At 41.6% G+C, this 19093-nt stretch overlaps 1 protein-coding gene across 1 annotated transcript in view; it reads right to left on the reverse strand.

Annotated features, from left to right (window-relative positions):
* LOC115215691 (tyrosine-protein phosphatase non-receptor type 4) overlaps positions 1–16050 on the reverse strand; it is a 603270-nt gene extending 587220 nt beyond the window's left edge. Inside the window, exon 1 of the mRNA XM_029784972.2 lies at positions 15886–16050. The gene's annotated coding sequence lies outside the window, so the exon portion shown is untranslated. The remainder of the gene's footprint in view (positions 1–15885) is intronic.
* Positions 16051–19093: the final 3043 nt, after the last annotated feature.

The raw sequence follows: 19093 nt of genomic DNA on the forward strand, positions 1-19093 counted from the left end.
TATATATAAACTCACATTTTCATAGCTGAAATATGTTGAAATATATGTAATCTCATTTGTGTGTGTGTGTGAGTCAAATGTATGCCAGGTCAGAAGTGGCGCCACTTAGTAAATACAGTCAGCTTTGTACAAGCTTCAAGTTCAGGAAGCCATTCACAAAATGTCAAAGCACTTGCTGTTTGCCAGGCTCACTCGTTCATCTATCTACTCAGAAAATCAGTTTTACCCTTTTCACACCAAACAGCCAGAGACCAATGAGAGCTTTTATAAAACCTCTCCTTTTAAAATGCTCACATTTAGACGGAAAATCTGCCACCATAATTTCATGTAACAACTTTTTTGTTATATTCCAAACACTTGTTGAATAATAACAAAGCTATTTTCTTGAACTGTTTCAAATTTTTGATTACTTTCAAAATTAATTTCATTAGATATATGGTCACTAACAAGTTAATTAATAATGTCTCATTGATCAGTGAACTAACCTAATCCTCTCTCTCTTTCTCTCTCCTCTTCCCCACTCGCCTTCTATCAGTCTGTCTGTCTCTCTCGCTCTCTCTTTCCCTAATGGTGCAGTGAAGTAAGCAACAACAGTGTGGATAGAGAAGCAGTTTCTTTTCTGTTTTTATTGCAGTGAAAACCCTCATCACAAACTACAAACAATACAAGCATGCACACACACACACACACACACACACACACTCTCTCTCTCTCTCTTTCTCTCACTCTTAAAATAGATTAATTATGATCTGGTAATTTTAGCCTCAGTTGATTGAGAGGGACAAAGAGGGTGGATGGGTGGATTTAACTTTGATTTGGAAGTGACAAGATTTGTGCTCAAATGAAACAACATCATTAAACACAAACACTGGTTGATTGGTTGAGTGAGTGATTGAGTGAGAGGGGGGGGGGGGAGCATGTTATCTAATTTCTAATCAACAAATATTGAAATACTAGCAGAAACCACGAATATTTCACAGAATTAATGGTAAGCTTATTGCTGTTATTTCTGAAAACTTTATCCAAAAAACCTGAAATCGTAGCCTGTGTTGTGTCTGTATCAAAAGGTAGTCTCTCTCATTGGAAAGGGAAGGAAACTGGAATACAAGGATCACTCAATACATTTTATAGACTTAATTACACAGCACTCGCCCTCTTTCTCTCTCACTCTTCTCCTTACCCTCTTTTTCTCTCCTTTATCATTCATTCTTTGCCTTTCCCTTCAACTAATCATGTGAAAGCCTTACAGATGGACTCTAAGTAACAGAGAAAAAAAACTTGGTTAAAAAAAACACATTTCTCATTCCACAACCTCTCCCTCCTTTCCATTCCCCTTCAGTTAATCATGTGGAAGTGTTTCAGGCGGGCGCAGTAAGGAAACGACAAGCAGAATACTTATAAGACAGGGGAACCAAAAATACATCCAAAAGAAACCTCTTTCCTGACACACCTCATGCAGAAATCAAACACTGCACACACACACACACACACACACCACACACACACACACACACACACACACATTTAATATCCTAAAAAATGTTATAACAGAGAATGGATCCCTTCATTACTTGGCTCAAAGTCTATTTTGAAGATAGTGGGGGGGGGGCAGAGAAAACGGTCATATTTATAGGAATTAATAGTCAACAAGTGGACACAAATGTTGTAAAAGTGATTTAAGTTGTCTGTCTTTAGAAAGAACTGATTCAGTAAAGTCTTTGATTAAATGTATTTGACCTGAAAAGATCCAATATTTTGGGATTCAAAAGGATTAAGAGAAAACGAGGGAAAATAGAGGAAGAAAAAGGGAGAGATGTATGAATGAGTGAATTGACAAAAAGCAACAAGGAGAGAGAGAGAGAGAGAGAGAGAGAGAGAGAGAGAGTGACAGGCATAAAATGTATAAGGGACAGCAAAGATGAAATATCAAATTCAGTCGATTGAAATGTAATACAATGGAGAGATAATCTGTGTATCTGTGTCTGTAGACCTATTTCTATCTATCTCTTTGTCTATCTCCCTGTTTAACTATCTCGAGATCTATCTGGAAGAAAGAAAAGAAGAGAATGTGGTTATGAATAAATGAATGAGTGACCTCCATTCAGACACTATTACACAAGTTTGAAAGAAGCACCACCAACCACCCCCACACCACCATCAAACATTCTATAGAAATCCCAGCCTAATTATGCCAGTCTCCAACGATTGCAGGCAAACTCAGTATAAAAGCAGTTTCTATATTTAATTTTCATCAGACAATGGATGGCTAAATGGACTTAACATGCTTTATGTTTTTTAATTTTCTGATTTAATTTCAATCGACAAAAGAAAACCATAAAAATAAAACAAAAACAAGTCATTTAATAAGATTACATCATCAATTCCTATTTATTTATGATCCACAGCGTTGAAAGTTCAAACCCTACCACTGTCAATATTGTCTTTCATCCCTCTCTGGTCGATAAAATATTCAGCAAGCCTATACTGCAATTGATTTAATCCCTAAATTTATGTGCATTAGCCTCATTATCAACTTGGTATAACAAAGATCTGGTGAATATCATTATACAACGTGGTGGTGGAACAATATTGTTGACAGGACTATTAGATAAAAGAAACAGGCTTGGAAGGACTGGAAGAACGGTGGTAGCAGGGAAGTGTATCAGACTGCCTGAAGGGAAGCTAGGAGGCAGGTGTATTTAGCCAGAGGGGAAGCAGATAAGAAAAAATTTGCCAATGTTCTGCGTTGTGAGGATGAAAGACTTGAGGTATTTCGTGTTGCAAGACAGTGTGTGAGAGAGAATCGTGATGTGGTAGGAGAGAAATGTGTTCACATGGATGATGGTTCACTTGCGCTAAGTGAGGATGCAAAGAGAGAGGTTTGGAAACGCCACTATGAAAGGTTGCTGAATAAAGAAAATGAATGGGATAAAGAGAGTCTGCCAAATGTTGACCCAACAGAGGGACCAGCTATCCGAGTTGACAGTTCCTTGGTAGTTAAGGCAATTAGAAGCATGAAGACAGGGAAAGTCCCAAGCCCATCAGGAATTACTGCAGAGATGCTCAAAATATCTGGTAGTGTTGGCTATAGCCTAGTCACCCGTATAGTTTACCAGGTGATACACGAAGGAGTCATTCCCAATGACTGGTGTAGCAGCATAATAGTCAACTGCTACAAAGGTAAAGGTGATGCCCTAGATACAAATAATTACAGAGGTATCAAGTCGTTGGATCAGGTAATGAAGGTCATGGACAGGGTCATAGCCCAACTAATTAGAGAGAGAGTTAGTTTAGATGAGATGCAGCTTGGGTTCGTGCCAGGCAAAAGTACTACTGATGCTATATTCTTGGTAAGACAGCTGCAGGAGAAATACCTAGCCAAAGATAAGCCCCTGTACCTGGCTTTTGTTGACATGGAGAAAGCCTTCGATACGGTCCCCCGATACCTTATCTGGTGGTCAATGAGGAAACTAGGGATAGATGAATGGTTAGTGAGAGCTATGCGAGCCATGTACAGGGATGCTGCTAGTAAGGTGAGGGTTGGCAATGAGTACAGTGAAGAATTCCGGGTAGAGGTTGGGGTCCACCAAGGTTCAGTCCTCAGCCCCTCCTATTTATCATAGTCATCCAGGCAATAACGGAGGAATTCAAGACAGGATGTCCCTGGGAGCTCCTCTATGCTGATGACCTTGCTCTAATTGCTGAGTCACTATCAGAACTGGAGGAGAAGTTTCAGGTGTGGAAGCAAGGATTAGAATTGAAGGGCCTTAGAGTCAACCTAGCTAAAACCAAAGTCCTAATAAGTAGGAAGGTAGACAAATCACAAACGCCTTCAGGTAGATGGCCCTGCTCGATCTGTAGAAAAGGTGTAAGTAGAAACTCTATAAGATGCACCAAGTGTAAGCTATGGACACATAAGAGGTGCAGCAATATGAAAGGAAGGTTAACTAGGAAGATAGTTTTTGTATGTGGCAGATGCTCAGGAGCAATAAACACTGAAAATGTGCAGAGACCAACTTCCACCACATTCCAGGGAGAAAAACTAGAAATAGTTGATAGCTTCTGTTACATAGGTGACCAAGTCAGTGGCAGGGGTGGGTGTGCTGAAAGTGTAACTGCTAGAGTAAGAATAGCCTGGGCAAAGTTCAGAGAGCTCTTACCCCTGCTGGTGACAAAAGGCCTCTCGCTCAGAGTAAAAGGCAGACTGTATGATGCATGTGTACGAACAGCCATGCTACATGGTAGTGAAACATGGCCCGTGACTGCTGAGGATATGTGTAAGCTCGCAAGAAATGAAGCCAGTATGCTCCAATGGATGTGTAATGTCAGTGTTCATACTCGACAGAGTGTAAGTACCTTGAGAGAAAAGCTGGACCTAAGAAGCATCAGTTGTGGTGTGCAAGAGAGACGTTTGCGCTAGTATGGTCATGTGATGAGAATGGCTGAAGATAGTTGTGTGAAAATGTGCCACACCCTAGCAGTTGAGGGAACCTGTGGAAGAGTAGACCCAGGAAAACCTGGGACAAGGTGTTGAAGCACGACCTTCGAACTTTAGGTCTCACTGAGGAAATGACCAGAGACTGAAACCTTTGGAAGTATGCTGTGCATGGGAAGACCTGGCAGGACAAGTGAGACCATAACCCGTGGCCTCTACCTGGGACGTAGCCAGCCCACTTATGCATACCTTTCCTTCTTGGGACACAAAACTCTACTTGTGAAGACCTGTTGAAGCAAGTGAAAATCAGAATCAAAATCGAACTCAATCAACATCAATGGAAATTGTAGCTGTGATACCAGTACCGGTGGCACGTAAACGAACCATCCGACGTGGCCGTTGCCAGCGCCACCCCGACGGGCCTCCGCGCCGGTGGCACGTAAAAAGCACCATCTGACCATGGCCGTTTGTCAGCCCCGTCTGGCATCTGTGCCGGTGGCACGTAAAAAGCACCCACTACACTCACGGAGTGGTTGGCATTAGGAAGAGCATCCAGCTGTAGAAACACTGCCAGACCAGACTGGGCCTGGTGCAGCCTTCTGGCTTCCCAGACCCCAGTTGAACCGTCCAATCCATGCTAGCATGGAAAGCGGACGCTAAATGATGATGATTTAATTGGGATTTAATTTGGTTCCCTTAATGTAGTTTATTCAAACTAACTTCTCCTTCATTTCCCCCAATATAAATAAATACCAGTTATATACTGTTCCAATCACCAAATTCAATATTCAAATAAATGGGGTTTGCTTATTAAACCAGCCCCTCCCCGACCCCCAATGCTTATTCTTAAACTGGTTGTGAGGGGAACATCCTGATAGATGTCAGTTGTTGATTTGTAATTTAGTTGTGTTATTTGATACCCTGTCATTGATAGTTGCAGAAGCTAAGGCACCAAGCTGGCAGAACCATTAGTACACCAGGCAAATACACCGTAGCATTTTGTCTGTTTTTATGCTTTAAGTTCAAATGCTACCACAGTCAGCTTTGCTTTCCTTCCTTCTGGGGTAGATGAAATAAGTACAAGTTGGTCACAAGGCTTGACCTAATCAACATAATCAACTAGCTTCCTTCCAAAAAATTGCTGGCCCTGTGCTAAAATTTGAAACTAGTATTTACAGAAGCTCCATTTAATTGCTGAGGCTCTCAAGAAAATAAACATTAAACAGCCCCATTTCACATGCTCTGTGAATAATTTTAAGTTTCAATGCCTACCTAAAAAAAAATCGTTAAGTCGAAGGTTTGTTGCCGTAAAGAATAATGGGCTTAGTGAAGAGCATTAGCTTTGAGGATGCTTTAGACATTAGCAAACAGCCATGATACAAGCTTCAAATAAGATGGGGCTTCAAACACCTTTCAAACATCCTCAGTCGAGAACTGCTACCCAGTGGAAGAAGAAAGAGTAACAGTTTGGGTCATATTCTACAAGCAAGGAACTATTGGCTATCAGGCACAAAGACTAAGACACAAAGAGACTGATAAAATTATTCTTCAGATATTCGATCTTATGGGATTATATTAAACATTTACAGAACCAATTTGGCCGACAGACAAGTTCTTCATCAATATCACTATGTTGTTTTATTCTGGAAATAATAAGGTTTTTGTTTGTTTGGTAATTCTAGCAAGAGATAAAGAACAGAGTGAAAGAGTAAAAGACTCGGCAACAGTTCTTTTAATCTCTCTGATAAAACTCTTTGATAATTGTTTTCAATTTCTATAAAAACAAGATGTATGATCTCTATTTACCTCCCTACCAGCCTATCTATTTATCTTCTCCATCATTTACATCTACTTTCCAAACTGGTATGGGTTAGATGGAACCTCATGGTTCGATTTTGCTCTTATTTAGAATTATTGACCTCCCAGCTGGGTTCAGTGACCACCATTTCACTTGAACCTTATTAAGTTTGGCATGATTTCTACAACTAGATGTTTTTTATTATGTTTGTTTTTATGTCTGTTTTTCCTTGCTGGCATGGGTTAGACAAATATATCATTGAGGAGCACAAATATAAACAAACATAGTGATACAACATAAACACGTGTACACGTGGTGGACTTGTTTCAAATTGCTATACAATAACCGGACTGAACCTGAGACCCTCTTAACCTCTTAACCACCCAGCCATGCCTGCACAGGCAAAACTGACCACAGAGCAAAAGCAACTCTTTTGTTGTCACACAGGGCTAAAGGCATGATAACATCTACCCAGGCCTTACTGCAGAGTGGTTGGGGGTAGGAAAGGACTTTGTAAGCTGTAAAAAGGGTTAGACATTAAGAGAACTGAATCTTTAAATGCAAACCGATTTTAGAATAGAATAGAAGGAACCGTTTAGCCTTTCTAGGGTTGCTGATGGTTATATTTAAAACATGTCCAACGTATGTTGTGATAAAACAAGGGCTGGAAAAATCGACATGATGAACACAACAACAACAAAGACTGGCAACTTTGTAATTGTGAGGGAAATGATGAAGGACCATAACAAGTAAAAGGATGACCCCTGCAACATGTGTCAGCGGAGAAAGACAAATATAAAATAAAGATTATAGATATTCACAATGGACTTTTGGTGTTATTCTGTTTCATATATCTATAATACACACATAAATGTTCATATTTTGTCTCATTGTGTTAGAGTTTATCCTGGTTCCTGTGGAGTCTAAGCAACTGAAAGGAGAAAACTCCTCACTGATTACCAGTTTGTTGCCAGCTTCAAAGTTAGCTACCATCATTACTACTGCCGAATGGTCTGGAGCCTCATGAAATGAAGGGACTTGTGTTTGGACAAGGCAAGATCTGGTTTAAGAACTGAACCCACAATCTTAATGTTGCTGGCCCAACATCGTAAGCACTAGGCTATGTGCCTAAATATATATATATATATATATATATATAAATATTAATATTTCTAAGTCTCTCTAAAGGAGACTACGGCAGTGGTTCTGGATATTGATAGTTATTGCAAGCTAATATGGGAGTCCAGAAAAATAGGATGAATGCTGCCATTGATTAGCTCCAAGCAGCCATCACCTCTAGCTTGCTATGTGAAACATGAACCTGTGTCCATTATAACCTTCGAACAGAGGATGTCAGCCACTTCCCCTTGCTGGTCTGACATCTACAGACTAGTTTCAGGGTATTTGCCCCTTATTAAATCTACCAACAGATCTAGGGAGTGGTCATGGGAACGCGAATGGGCCCCAATTATGCGAACCTGTTCATTGGCTATGTTGAGGCCCAAATATTCTCTAGTTTCACTGGTCTCACTCCCGAACTATACGGTCGTTATATTGACGACTGTATCGGTGCCACCTCACTCTCCCACAAACATCTAGACTCCTTCCTCTCTTTCGTTAAATCCTTCCATCCTGCCCTCCACTATCTCCAACACCTCTGTCTCCTTTCTTGACATTTCAATCAGCATTCACCACTCCACTCTTACCACCTCCATTTACTACAAACACACAGACTCACACTCATACCTAAACTTCTCTTCCTCCCACCCCAAACACACCAAGCTTTCCATTCCCTATTCCCAATTCCTCCGTCTACGTAGGCTCTGTAGTGACGACCATGACTTTGAGACTCAGTCTCAACTCATGGCTCGCCACTTCATCCTACATGGATATCCCCTCACCACTATCCACACTGCCCTTGCCAGAGCACGTTCCGTAGACTGTGCATCTGCTCTCTCCCCCCGAACCCGCCCTGTAGTCTCCCGCCTCCCTTTTCCCCTCACTTACCACCCCACCACCCTACCTCTCCAACGCACCATTCTTCGAGCTTTCCAGTATCTCCAGTTCGACCCGTCCACTTCACACCTCTTCCCTAACCGACCCCTCCCCTCCTTCAAATGAGCCCATAACCTAGGAGACCTCTTGGTCCACAGCTTCTTCCCCAACCCTACCTCTCAACCTGGCTCGTTCCCCTGCTCCCGCCCACGCTGCCGCACTTGCCCTTACCTCTCCAACACCACCCTCCTCACCGGCACCCATCATCGACCCTATCGCATCATCAACTCCTTCACCTGCACCTCCAGCAATATCATCTATTGCATCCTTTGCTCTCTCTGCCATTCCCTGTACATCGGACAAACAGGATGCCACTTGGCTGACCGGTTCGTGGAACACCTCCGAGACATCCGCCTCGCCAATCACACTCCAGTCTCACGCCATTTCCAGACACCGGTCACTACTTGCAACACCTGTCTGTGTTCGGATTGTCATTGCACAGAGGCCATCCAGATTCCCGCTTGCGCCATGAACAGGGATTAATCTTCTCTCTTCACTCTTTTATGCCATTTGGGCTCAACTCTCCCTCCCTTTTCATCAAACCTCCTCATCGACTCCTACTTCTCTTCACTCCTACATCTTTTCACCCCTACTCTCTTTCCCTCTTCTTCCCTTCTTCTCCCTCTTCTTCCCTCTACTCGCTTTCCTTCCTCTCCCTTCTTTCTGCTCCCTCACTCCTTCTCTTCCTCCTTCCTCCTCCCCCTCTCCCTACTTCCACCCACCCCTACTCCACCTTCCCCCACTCTACCCCTATCCCACACCTCTCCCCACATACCTCACCCATATCCCATACCCCTCCCCAACATACCTCACCTCTAACCCCACTCTCTACCTACCCACAACCCCCACTCTACCCCAACCCTCAGCCAAACCCACACCCCACCCGTGCTTTCCCCACCTCCCCACAACATCACACCACACTACACTACACCATACAGCATTACACATCACAACACACCACCTACACACCCATCCCCACATCTTTACACTTACACATACATACACACACACATCCAGACCACCAGCCCTCTTTCACACGCACATACATACTCTCTTAAACACACACGCACCTTTGTGTTGGGGGCACCTTCGTATTGGAAGTCACTGGATCCTGTTATCTCCCCTACTGTCCCTCTCGCGTCTGACCACTGTCCGAAGTCAGGACGCCATGATAGATCGTTAGCTCCTACACGCATTTTTTTTCTCTCCTTGTTTTTTTCTGTGTATCTTTCTGTAGAAGAGCGTGGGCTCGAAACGTAAAAGACTTTTTCTATTCCTGAGCGCTATACTAATACATTTGTTTGTTTGTACTCCACCTACCTTCATCTTTTGTTTATTTTCGTAAACTTTCCCTTTATATATATATATATATATATATATATATACATTTATATAACTGCAGGAGAAATACCTAGCCAAAGATTAACCCCTATACTTAGCTTTTGTGGACTTGGAGAAAGCTTTTGACAGGGTCCCCCGATCCCTTATGTGGTGGGCGATGCAGAAACTGGAGATTGACGAATGGTTAATAAGGGCTGTACAAGCCCTCTACACAGAGGCTAGTAGTAAGATTAGGATTAGCAATGAGTACAGTGAAGAATTCAGGGTAGAAGTTGGTGTCCACCAAGGCTCAGCCCTCAGCCCCCTCCAGGCAATAACAGAGGAATTTAAGATGGGTTGTCCCTGGGAGTTCCTCTATGCTGATGACCTAGCCCTCATAGCAGAATCACTACTGGAACTAGAGAAGAAATTTCAGGTGTGGAAGCAAGGTTTAGAATCAAAAGGCCTAAGAGTCAATGTAGCAAAGACCAAAGTTCTAGTAAGTAGGAAGGCAAACTCACCACACACCCCTTCAGGTAGGTAGCCCTGCTCGATCTGTAGAAAAGGTGTAGGTAGAAACTCCATAAGATGTACCCAGTGTAAGCTATGGGCACATAAGAGGTGCAGCAATATCAAAGGAAAATTAACTGAGAAGATATCTTTCGTGTGCAGCAGATGCACAGGTGCAATAGACACCATTGATACTCAGAGAACAGATTCCATTTCACTCCTTGGGGAGAAACTAGAAGTAGTTGATAGTTTCTACTACCTGGGTGCCCAAGTTAGTAGTGGAGGTGGATGCTCAGAGAGCGTTACCACTAGAATAAGAATAGCTTGGACAAAGTTTAGGAAGCTTCTTCCCCTACTGGCAACAAAGGGTCCCTCGCTCAGAGTGAAAGGTAGATTGTATGATGCATGTGTGCGAACTGCCATGCTTCATGGCAGTGAAACATGGGCTGTGACTGCGGAGGACATGCCTAGGCTTGAAAGAAATGAAGCTAGCATGATCCGCTGGATGTGTAATGTCAGTGTCCATGACAGAGTGTAAGCGTCCTGAGAGAAATGTTGGGCATAAGAAGCATTGGATGCAGTGTGCAAGAGAGACGATTGCATGGGTACAGTCATGTATTAAGGATGGACGAGGAGAGATGTGTGAAGAAGTGCCACTCCCAAACTGTTGAAGGGATCTGGGGTAGAGGTAGACTCAGGAAGACATGGAACGAGGTGGTCAAGCATGACCTTCGTATTTTGAGCCTCACAGAGGCAATGACGAAAGACCGAGACCTCTGGAGATATGCTGTGACTTTGAAGACCCGACAAATGAAGTGAATTCATGGCTCGCAGGACGGCCTGCTGTGCTAACCTTGGATTGTAGAGTGACCTGCTGTTCTTGAGGAGACCTGTTGAGTCAAGTACGCCAACGTCAACATCCAAATAGAAATTGCAGTTAAGATACCTGTGCCGGTGACACATAAAAAGCACCGTCTGAATGTAGCAGATACTAGTGTTGCCTGACTGGTGTCCGTGTCAGTGACACGTAAAATCACCAACCGATCGTGGCCATTTGCCAGCCTGCCCTGGCTCCTGTGCCAGTGGCACGTAAAAAACACCCACTACACTCACGGAGTGGTTGGTGTTAGTAAGGGCATCCAGCTGTAGAAACCCTGCCAAATCAGACTAGAGCCTGGTGCAGCCTCCATGGCTTACCAGACCCCGGTCGAACCGTCCAACCCATGCTAGCATGGAAGACGGACGTTAAATGATGATGATGATGATGTATATATATATCTACACACACACATATGCATATATGGCTACAGGATGTCACCAACAGTAAGCAACATAAAATACGAAAACAAATGAGTTTAATACGCAAACAACGAGAGAAACAAATGGAAAAGAGGACAAGTAACATAAAGAACGACCCTTCATCAGTTGTCAGCTGTCTATCTATTCCTCATTTCGAGCATTGGACGACAATAGGAGTCTTTGAAGACAGTTGCTCCCATAAGTACCAAAATAAAATATGGGATCTATGACAGGTCAAAGTTCCCAACTGTGACCCTCCATAAATCCCAAATTATGCATGCATACACACACACACACACACGCATATATATCTGGTTGAGTGCAAGTTCCCCGTGTCAGCTTGCAGTGTCTGCCTTTTTCTGCTCTCAGCTGAGACCGGGACTCAGTCTGTTTACATCTCTCTGTCTACACCTGGAAATTTTCTCCATCACAAAACACAGTGAATAGCCTTTTTTTACTGGTAGCAAGTTTGTATCATCACACACACACACACACTCATATGGACTCTCCAAAATATGATTCCTATTGTTTGCCAATGTAAAATGGTAAAATGATTCTCTCTACTTTAGGCAGAAGGCCTGAAATGCTTGGGAGGGCAAAATCAATCCGAATGGCATTTGAACTCAGAACATAAAGAACCAGATGCCACTAAGCACTTTGTTTTGCCCCTTAAAGCGATCCTGTCAGGTCACCACCTTCGGATCAAAGAAGAATATTGTGAACATCATGCAGGAGACAAGTGCTTTCTATTTGAATTCAATTTCAATCAAATGCAATGGAACATTTAGTATTGTTGTTGTTGAGTGAGAAAAGAGCAGGTCATCAAAGTGAGGCTGGGGTACAAATACACAAAGCCCTCTATAACCCATCATGATTACCTGTCTGATAAGGGAACACAGGGCACAGGCATCACAGCCATATGTGCACAATATGGAAACCTCATATCAATATAGACAGCACATGACATTGCAGGTGGGGCCTTGTTAGAATATTCTTCAGGTCAAGTAATCCATTCCACTCAAAAGCTCACTGAATAAGAGTTGTTTAAGGATGATGAACAAAACACCAGGTTAGGGTAGGGGGAATTATTCAAACTCCAAAAACTTCCTCTGGAACTAATAAAATCCCAGTCACATGCAAAGGTCAAGTTGATGCATTCTGTGCAGAAATTAGCTCAGGAATCTATTAAAGGAACAGAGTTTGTAAGCCCTGTGAAGGACTAACCAGTAATATATTTGGGTCCGTTTCAACTGACTGCTATTCTCTTCTTGACCCAGTTACAAGAAACCCCAACTAACAGATATTCATCATTACAGGTCGAGTTTGCCATTTGGGGATCAATAAAATAAAGTGCCCAATCAGGTATTGGAGTCAATACAGTCAACATAATTCTTCCCATCAAAACTGGTGACCTCATTAAGTACTAAGCCTCTCCTGCAAAATGGCAAGCCTGGTTCCAATATTTGAAACCATTATTATTGTTATTATTAAGGTGGTGAGCGGGCAGAATCGTTAGCACGCCTGGCGACATGCTTAGCGGTATTTTGCCTGTCACTACATTCTGAGTTCAAATTCCACCAAAGTCGACTTTACCTTTCGACTTTTAGGGGTCGATTAAATAAGTACCAGTTATGCACTGGGGTCGATGTAATCGACTTAATACCCTCCTCCAAGCTGCCCTTGTGTTAAAAATTTGAAATCATTATCATGTGGTGAGCTGACAGAATCGTTAGCATGCTGGGCAAAATGTTTGGCAGTACTTTGTCTGCCGCTATGTTCCGAGGTCAACTTTGCTTTTCATGTGTTCAGGGTTGATAAAATAAGTACCTGTTCCTGGGGTCGATGTAATCAACCGGTCCCCTCACCCAAAATTTCAAGCCTTGTGCCTATAGTCGAAAGAATTCCTAGTATTATTAGTAAGGTGACGAGTTGGCAGAATTACCATTTTATTTCTTGAAATCTTCAGTTTGTTCAACATTTTAACCAAAGTAAAAAGATGACTCATCTACGTACTTTGATCTTAACACGGTTGAGGGGCCCACTGCAACTGCACGGGTTGCAGGAGCTTAGTGGTCCCCCCCCCACTCCGGACCCCACAAATTGACACATATTGCCTACAGTAATAGTCTACAACCGGATGAAAAGTGTCGCCCGGGGTGGACCGCCACCGCCCGCTACGCTCGTGTTATCCCCAAGAACAGAGATTGAGGTGAGAGGCTGGCAGAGTTCGCAATGCCTTTCATTTGGCACCTTATATTTCTGAGTTGAAATCTCCCAAATACTTTGGCTTCTCGTAAGACTGACAATAAAAGACGGAAAACGAAGTTGTGGAGGAGCGCGCGAGAGCCATAAAAGAGGGACGGGAAAGGGCACCGTGCCTCACCTTTTACACACCCACATACATATATGTAGTGTGAGTGGAGAGAAATAATAAACTATTGTGAGAGAATAGGGGAGAGGGAGAGATGCCCTTGTCACTCCTAAACATATTCCCCCTCCTGCAACATATCATGGCGGCGGCAGTGAATTAACAACAACAACAGTCAGGGAGAGAATGGAGAGAGAAAGAAGCGACGAGGAATGCGGTGGAGGTAATTACTGCAAACATCCACCGCCGCAGCCAGTCATCAGCAACAGGTTGTGTTTGTGGACTGATGAGGGAATCGGGTATGCAAATAGGAAAGTGCGAATAAATCAAAGTTGACACACACACACACCATACATGGTGTATGCTGTGTGTGTATCATATCATAGATACGTGGACCAAAAACTTGCATACATATCTTCCCATTCAGGCGCGCATTTGAATAAAAACTTTCACACACACACACACACACGTGTAAAGAAACGGCCAGAAAATATAAATTTAATCAATTATGCACTTTAATTATTCTATATGTAAATGGTTTTACAGCCTACATTTTTTAAGAAAGCAACTTTAAATTGCAACAAGTTACATATATATATATATATATAATTCTTTAAATTATATATATAATTTAAAGTTACATTTATATATAATTGTTTAAATGAAAACAAGCTTTTGTATTTGTGTGTCGATGTTTACACTTTCTCCTCGAATGATCCACACAGCAACAGGTGCTCTCTTCGCACATCTCTTTCTATGCTTCCCTCCAATTAATGCAAATATCTAGGAGCAACGGTGTGTAAATGTTCCGTTTTTTTTTTTTACATTAAAGCACTGTAAAGGGCACCTTGCTGCTTTTCTCACGGGGTCGATAGTATTCGGGGTGTGTGTGGCTCGATAACAACAGTTTAATGTATATATATATTATTCATTATTGAATGACTTCAGTTTCATATTGATATTCTCAAAAGACAATAGAGGAGTTTAAACCAAAATACTGTTTTCGTTATAGACCCCGGTGAAAGAGTCCAGTTATAGGAGAAACAATAGACACCGGAAACTCTATACGTCCAAAATGTTGATATTTAATGTTTCTTTAAAATCTGACAGACAAGACCAAGGTAAATGTTAGAGAATAGAAGAACAAAATGAAAAACAAGCAGAGAGTTCTCTCTATCAAATTTTTGGAAGAAGGTTTCAATTTGTTTTTACCTTGTCTAAATATTAACAGATAACAACAGCTACATCGACTGCAATAATAATAATAATAATAATAGTGTTGATGGTGATGATGATAAAGATAATGAAATATTGAAGGCATGAAGTATTTCATGCAAGCAGTCTTGTCCTAGGGACAAGGCTTTACCTCAAGTAACAAGATTCCGGGACATATTATTCAGATTATTTTGGCGAGTATTACTATTAAGAGATCAATATTATTGATATTATTATTAACACCATTATTACTATTATTATAGTTTCCTCTCCACCGGGATCGATAAAATAAGTACAAGTCACATACTGGGTCAATGAAATCGATCACACTCCTTTATAAATCGGTGACCTTGTGCCCATCATCATCAACCATATGAGCCGTGGGGGTGGAGAATCCCTGATCCCTGAGCAAAAGGAATGAACATCACAGATTCCCATATTCCCGTTTTTTTTTTTAAATGTCTCCGCGTGATTAAGTAAATAGTAGCAGTGAATTATTGCCACTAATTACTATAAATTAACTAAATAGAATAGACAACAAATAATAATAGCAAGTCTTTATAATCCCTCACCTTGTGGAAGTAATGCGTGCAGAGAAAGTTTCGACTTCCACAGGGGTTTTCGGTTAAACACACATGCATACATGATATAAGGATATGTGTGTGAGTGTATATATATATATATATACACACGCACAAATAGAGACGAATGTAGCTGATAATTAAGGCATAGTATATAATAATGATAATAATAATAATAATACAGCAGATTCACGGCAACACAGTCATAATTAAAGATAAGAAAAAAATGAGAGAGAAACTTTTCATCAAGTTTGTCAAGAGAAAAATCTGTGCAAAGGACATTTGAAAAATGTTTCATACTTACCCTAATTTGTTTTAATAAAGTACCAACAACTACCAGGGTGGGAACTAAATAATATCAGAGGCGAGCGACGACCACCACCACTCTCTCACTCTCTCTCTCTTTCAGCTTTTCCCCTCTCTCTAACCCTCTTTCTTTACGTTCTCTTCCTCTCTTTCTGTCTCTCTCTCGTTTTCTTTTTTTTTTTTATCTTCTATAAATGTCTGCTTTCAGTCTACCCTTTTAGTGTGCGCGTGTATATGTATGTATGTATGTTTGTATGTATGTATGTGTATGTGTGCGCATGTATATGTATGTATGTGTATGTGTATGTATGTATGTATGTGTGTGTGTGTATGTATGTGTATGTATGTATGTGTGTGTATGTATGTGTGTGTGTATGTATGTGTGTGTGTATGTATGTGTGTATGTGTGTATAATCAATAGCAGCACTCACTCCACGCCGTGTATATAGGTTGTTTTCGTGTGTTTATAGCTTTTAAGGGTAAACCAGACATATTGTGTGTGTGTGTGTGTCTGTCTGTCTGTCCTGATGGTGGTTGCGTCGTCGTCGTCGCTGCAGCTGTTGCAGTCGTATTCGATGGTGTGGTTGTTGTTGTTGTTGTTGCTTAGGTTACAGTTGTTGTTATTGCTGCACTTGTCGCAGTCCTCCACCCTCAGTCTCCCTCCACAGGTAGCTGGTGGTGGCCACAGGTAAGTCTCCCACCGAACGTTCCTTCCCCAGTTGCATCATTAAATTTGCCTACTAGCTTACTTTCGTCTAGTTTGCTAGTAAGGTACCACCACCAAGCAAGGTAGAAGTTGGTAAGCTGGCTGGCTCACCAGCCTATGCAACGAGGTAGGTTTCATTAGAAACACAAATGTCCGTCAGATGAATGAGCAACACGGGGAGAGAGAGAGAGAGAAGAAAAGATAACCCGATTAAGAAAGAAAATACAGGAAACAAACGAACAGAGAGAGAGAGAGAGAGAGAGAAGGAATAAAGATAAAGAGACATCGTGAAAATAAATAGTGGAGCGACAAAAGAAGAAAAGAGAAAGAGGGTGGTGGGGTTGAGAGAACAGAGATTGGAATGAAATGCTATGAGTAAAGAGAGAAAGAGAGAGTGAATGAGTGTGTGTAAAGAAGAAAATAAGGAACTAAGATCTGAAAAAGAAAGAAGGCAGGAAGAAAAGTAAGAGAGAAATATGTAAAGGTAGCTTAAATTGTAGTTGATTGCACCCAATATTTCTACCTACAAAAACATCACATTATTACTGTTATTATTAAAGTACCTGTTGAATCCTGGGGGTCAATGTAAATTGACTCATCCCACCCCCAAAATTCTTGCCCTTGAGGCAAAATTTCAAACCCTTATTATTAGTGGTGGTGGTGGTGGTTTTAAGCTGGCAGAGTCATTAGCAGATTAGGCAAAATGCTTAGTGGCACATTGTTCATTTTTACCTTCTGAGTACAATTTCTACCGAGGTTGATTTTGCCTGTCACCCTTTTGGGGTCGGTAAATTATGCACCAGTGAAACACTGGGTGGATGTAATCGACCAGTTCCCTCCCACCAAAATTAGTAGAAAAGATTATTATTATTATTAAGGTGGTCACCAGGCAGAATTGTTAGTATGTCAGACAAAATGCTTGTCATCCATCTTTATGTTCCAAGTTCAAATTCTGCCAAGGTTGGCTTTGCCTTTCATCCTTTCAGGATGTACCAGTTGTACAATGGGGTTGATGTAACCAACAAGCCCCCACCTACAAAGATTTCACATCTTGTGCCTTTAGTAGAAAGGATTATTATCATTATCATGTGATGAAAACTCACAGCTTATTTTACTGGGTATGATGGAGAGTGTCAGCTGTCCACAGCCAGCAGACTAAGGTGACATTTGTTTACTGGTCATGCTTCAAGAATTTTGCAAAGAATTCTTGCAGTTCCAAGCAATGCTGATTCTTGTAGGGGTGTTCTACCTTCACACTCGCACCAATCTTTTTCAGTCATGTTAGTAGTTGAGTGCTGGTACTTCCAAGTGCACCAATTACCCTGGGTATCACGTCCACTCCCTTCATTCAACACAACCTTCATATTTCCAACTTCAATTCATCACCACAGCAATGTCTAGTTTCCGATGTTTGGTCGGATGATCGCACTGGACCATTGTATCCCACAGGATTTTGAAATTCTCATTCTTGGTGACTCCTTCTGGGGTTTTCTTATACCACGTCTTTGCTCTTTGTAGGCTGTGATTTCCACAGAGCTCCCATTACATCATTCTTGCCACATTGTCATGTCATCATTTGTAATCGCATTGTGCCACTCTCAGGAATTTGCTAATGATGTGCCATACTGTGTCACCCCTCTCACCATACATTTTGCATTTGTCATTGTTGGTCGTGTTGTCTCTTCGGCACTTCACATAGTTAGTCCTTAACACTTGTTCTTGTGCTGCGCATATAAGTGCCTTTGTCTTTATCTTCAGGTCACCCCTCTTCATTCATAGCCACCAGTCCTCTCTATCTGTCTTCTTATTCATATTGCTTGCAAACTGGCTGTACATTTTTTTTCCTTCCTTGCTGTTTCTTTTTTTGTGTTCTTTTCCTCTTTAAGTTTTTCTTTCTTAAACACAATTATCAATTTTAATGTCACCAACCTTCACCTGTTTCAACAATGTCTCCACAGTATCTTTTACATACCACCCTCAGCTGTTTTCCTCTGCTTTGATATAATCTTGACAACTGGTCAAGCCTCTCACACCCTTTCTTCTGGACAAATACAGTCCATCGGTGTCACTCTTAGGGTAGGATGCTCCGTGCACTGTCAACATTTTTCTGGTCTTTGTATCCATGTTCATCAGTTCTTTCTTTTGCCATTTTATGATCCCAACTCCATATCAAAGGGATGCTATTGCCCCTGTGTTAACTGCTTGAATTTTATTCCATCCAGTCAGTTTTGAGTGCAACACCAATCTTAGTCTTTGGAAATATTCCATCCTCAGTTGTACTTCCATTGTCACATTGAACTCTTGTAGGCCAAGGTATTTGTTGCCTTCCACTTCAAATTGTTTAATCAGTTCTGTATTCAGTAATTCTGTCCCTGCCTCTTTTCAGGTACATTGTACCACACTTCCTGAGTCTGAATTCCATTTTAATATCAGCATTCTAATATCGCTGTTGTTGTTGTTGTCATTATTATTATTATTATTATTATTATTATTATTATAT

The sequence above is a fragment of the Octopus sinensis genome, linkage group LG9 (genome assembly GCF_006345805.1).
Source record: "Octopus sinensis linkage group LG9, ASM634580v1, whole genome shotgun sequence".
Lineage (NCBI taxonomy): Eukaryota > Metazoa > Mollusca > Cephalopoda > Octopoda > Octopodidae > Octopus > Octopus sinensis.